Source organism: Salmo trutta, chromosome 11, assembly GCF_901001165.1.
Source record: "Salmo trutta chromosome 11, fSalTru1.1, whole genome shotgun sequence".
NCBI classification, from domain to species: domain Eukaryota; kingdom Metazoa; phylum Chordata; class Actinopteri; order Salmoniformes; family Salmonidae; genus Salmo; species Salmo trutta.
In genome coordinates this window covers 5,653,051-5,657,491 of record NC_042967.1, presented here as the reverse complement: position 1 = coordinate 5,657,491, position 4,441 = coordinate 5,653,051, and the positions used below count along the sequence as shown (strand labels likewise).

The 4,441-nt window shown below is 43.0% G+C and overlaps 1 long non-coding RNA gene across 1 annotated transcript; it reads left to right on the top strand.

Annotated features, from left to right (window-relative positions):
• Window positions 1-958: 958 nt before the first annotated feature.
• LOC115202029 (uncharacterized) lies at window positions 959-1,557 on the top strand. Its single transcript, XR_003879876.1, has 2 exons — window positions 959-1,006; window positions 1,321-1,557. It is a non-coding gene; the product is annotated as an uncharacterized LOC115202029 (long non-coding RNA).
• Window positions 1,558-4,441: the final 2,884 nt, after the last annotated feature.

The following is a 4,441-nucleotide window of genomic DNA, read 5'->3' as shown; positions in this document are numbered from 1 at the left end:
AAAAAAAACAACTGTAAAGGTAGGCGTTATGTTCCAGTAATTTTGACTCGCTTCTTGGGACTGGTTGGAACATCTTGTCACTCCAACAAATGTTACTTCAAGGCTCTCCTTTGTGGTATTGTACAGCGAGGTAAGTTGGAACCGTTGATGGACAAATAGTTATTCCAGTGTCATGGCAATTATAATGTTTTGACAATACAACAACATAGCCTTCGCTGTAGCTCAGTTGGTAGAGCATGGTGTTTGCAACACCAGGGTTGTGGGTTTGATTCCCACAGGGGGCCAGCACAGAATAAAAAAAAAAAAAATGAAATGTATGAAATGTATGCATTCACTACTGTAAGTCGCTCTGGATAAGAGCGTCGGCTAAATGACTAAAATGTAAAATGTAAAATGATATCCAGAGAAAACATGAATAAATTGACAAATTAGCCTAGAGTCAATGTCCGCGCCCCCATCAAAATTCGAATTAGGTTAATAAAAAAACACTCATAAAAAATCTGTTAGTTTAAGCTTGAGATATCTGGTGCATTGGTTGCGTCTCAATCCACCAACGTCACACTTCCACATTTTAGCAGGCGCTCTTATCCAGAGCGACATACAGTAAGTAGTGAGTGCATACATTTTCACAATGGTACCCTTTGGGAATACAAACCCACAACCCCGGTGTTGCAACGCCATGCTCTACTAATGTTCTACCATGTTCTACCAGCTGAGCCACACAGGACCATCTGTGGTGAATGGCGATGTTTGTCAGAGTGGTGTTTGACAGACCATAAGACATCCCGAAAAATCGGTCTTCTCACAAAATGGTCTGTAGCGTCTGAATGGTTTGGCCCCTCTATGGAATGATGAGACAATCGCGAAGACAATGGTGTTCTGTTTTGCTCTACGACCCCCACAAGCGTCGTGGGACTTGTCTGAAGTCGGTACAGCTGATCTGCCAACTTCTGTCTGTAGCGTCCGAACAGTTTGGGCTACACACTGATAACCCCTCTGTGGAATGGTGAGACTCTCACGAACACTTACATATCAGTTGTTTTGCTCTAGTACGGCTGCAGGCCTCACAAGACTCGTCTGAAGGTCACTCGGTACCAGTTGAATGTTTTTTATGGAAGTACAGTATATTATGGAGACTGTTTAGTGCCACAAATAAGGGGCTCAATACATGTATTTTTTTAATATATATATTTCCTGATCTTTCTTATAGCTCTCAGATATAGGACATGCACTTCAGAACAAACTTATTTTGGGGGGGACTATCTGTTGTTCCATGTAGTGAATCTGTTTGTCACATATGCTCTCTCTCTGGCGGTCTAGGTCGACATTCTCCCGCGCCTCAGCCGTATCGACAGGTTCCAGCGCCTCAGCAGAGGTGACCGGTCCGTTACTGTTTGCTTCAGTTTCATGTCTGTGCGTTGTTCGTGTTTCTTGTTTTATATTATGTTTCGTTCATTTATTAAGTTATTCACTCCCTGAACTTGCTTCCTGACTCCCAGCGCACACGTTACACTGCTATTCAACAAGCAGTAAGGCTGAATAAAATGTTTCATCAAATAATTTTGTAGTATATTTTTTTGCTACTTCAAGGGGTCTTAAAATTCTAAATCAAATAGCAAAATTATCCTTGGTATGATCATATTAAAACAATTCCATATAGCTTAGTACAGTGGTCACCAGCTGGTCATCACGATCGACTTGTCGATCTCCAAGGCATTTCTAGTTGATCCCAAACATTTCTCTAAAAAAAACAACGACACAGCCTTGTGTTCCTATTTTTTTATTAGTTTCGGGCTATTGGTGGTAGGTGCAGCCAATTCAGCTGCCCTGCGCGCCAAAGAGGCAAACTGTTGCCATTTCATGTGTCTGAAGGTACAAACTCTGCCTTCCGGTGGTCCTGGAGAGGAAATCAAGTGCACTATGCAACCTCTGGCCAATCAGATTGCTCAGATGACCGAGTCTGCATTGTAGACATAAAAGAAAGCTACGGCAAAATTGATACTGTGAGATTTCATAACGTTCAAAACCATGACTAGAGATAGTATGTCAACGAATACAGCAAAGAGCTGCTGTTTTTATGAGTGATTTCATGTTTAAATTCTTACTCAACACTTTTATAAGACAGAAAATGCGCGTTCTTCCTATTTCCACTCAGCGCTACAACAAGCAGTGCAGCAGTAATGAATGAATAGGAAAGTGTATCTATAGGCTTTCGTTGTTGTTATTATTAGCGGCTTGGGTATTTTTTAATATCAAGGAATATTTCACTTTCTCTGTTCATAGGAGTAACAACATGAATGTGTGCATGAGGAAGAAATAATGCGGTGCGACTCGAGTTTCGCCATCAGCTGGAAGACGGTGTCCCTTTTCAGTCAGTGTCAGTGGAGGAAAGGGAGAGCGGAGGGATGTCGAGAGGCAGACCCTCAGTCTGCTGCTCTCTCCCTCCCTCCGCTGAGACTGACCATCAGATGCAGGCATCATCATCCCAGTAAAATAAAAAAGCAAATTCTTTAAATGTATGCTCACTCACCTGTGCCTCACAAGTAATATAGCAATGGATATATTACCGGTGTGATCATATAGCCTACCTCAAATTTTTAAATATAATACAAAAAAATGTCCCGAACAACAATGCGTTGGCAGGTATATTCAAGCAAAGCCAGTATACGGTGATAATGTATTGGGCCTATAGCTTACTGCACAAACCTCATTGCGACAGTACTGTTTTTAAATGGTTAATGTTGCATAGGCTTCCATTTTTTAAGTCATGTCAATAAAAAATCAGAGCGGTAGATCTCGGCATGCATTTTGACTCAGAAAGTGATCTTGACTCAGAAAAGGTTGGTGACCACTGGCTTAGTAGAACCCCCCTCCCCCTCGGTTTAAACTGTAATGGGTTAACCATTCATATACATTCTCATTTCGATCACTGTCAGCCCATTACCTCTTCCTCTTTAGAAGAATTGTATTTGAGAGGTTATGTTCTTTTCTGTCTCAATTGTCCAGCCCTATATTTCCAGTATCAGCCGAGGACTTTGGTCAGTGCATGCAGAGCTGAGTGCTTGAATCCATTGTCTGTGTAAAGGCCTAAACCTGCAGTCTAAATCGGCCTCTTTCCATTATCCGTTCTGGTAATATTTTTTCAGCTTTCCAGCTTTGGCTATTTTCGTCGGGCAGACTTGTGCGTCACAAGCGCCGGAACAGTAATGTGATTTTCGAGATGATCCAAATCAATATATGTGTATTAATAAAGGTGTTTGCATTCAAATGCCTCTCACAGCCAACTCCTCCCCCACTCTCTGCTCTCCCATCTCTCCAGCCCTCCTTTCTTTTTTTCATAAAAGCATCCCAGTAGGGGGAAGGAATCAACTGACACAATTCGTCATTCATACCAATATCAATGATGCCTGATACGTTTTTCATAGACATCTTCCCCCCTTCTGATGATATCTGTGCGACAGTGACAGAGAGGGATGAGGGCCTAAAAGAGCCATGCAAGTGGCTGTGAATGGGGTTTGAAAAGCGATCTGTCTGCCTCGTCCTTGCCTACAATTTCCATGACAGTGCCTGGGTCATGTTCATTAATGCACTCAATGGGTAAAATTTTACGAAATTTTGTAATGAAAGTGAATGTTTGCTATTGGACAAGTACAGGTAGTCCTTGCATGTTTCAGAACTTTTTCTTTCGCCTAGTGCCCAATGAACACAGCCCAGGCTTTGGCCATGTCTGTCACACACCTAACCATTCCACAAGTAAAGGCTACTGTCAAGTATGAAGGTAAGACCCAGATGCAGACAACGTCGAATTAACAATGGTTTAATGATCCAACAGGGGCAGGCAATACACAGGTCAAGGCAGGCAGGTGTCAGTAAACCAGAGGTGGAGCAACGGTACCGGACGGCAGGCAGGCTCAGGGTAGGCAGAGGTCAATAATCCAGAGGTGGGTCAAAGGCACAGGTTGGCAAGTAAGCTCAGAGTCAGGGGCAGGCAGAGTGGCCAGGCAGGCGGGCTCAGAGTCAGGACAGGCAAGGGTCAAAACCAGGAAGGCGAGAAAAAGAGAGACTGGAAAAGGCAGGAGCTCAGACACAAAAACGCTGGTTGACTTGACAAACAAGACGAACTGGTAACAGACAAACAGAGAACACCGGTATAAATACACAGGGGATAATGGGGAAGATGGGCGACACCCGCGGGGGGTGGAGACAATTCCGAAGACAGGTGAAACAGGTCAGGGTGTGACACTACTATGCCATGGCCGACTTACATCTTTGGAAAATGTATGTCTACCAACCACCATTAAAGTTTTGGAACTTTCTTTCCACATAGAGACAGAATAGTGAATCCTGACCGTGTATCAAAATGAGTTCAAAACAATTACCACCATCTTTCATGACTAATACAGCCGGTTTGATAATTAACTAGTTAAACCAACTCAAGTGA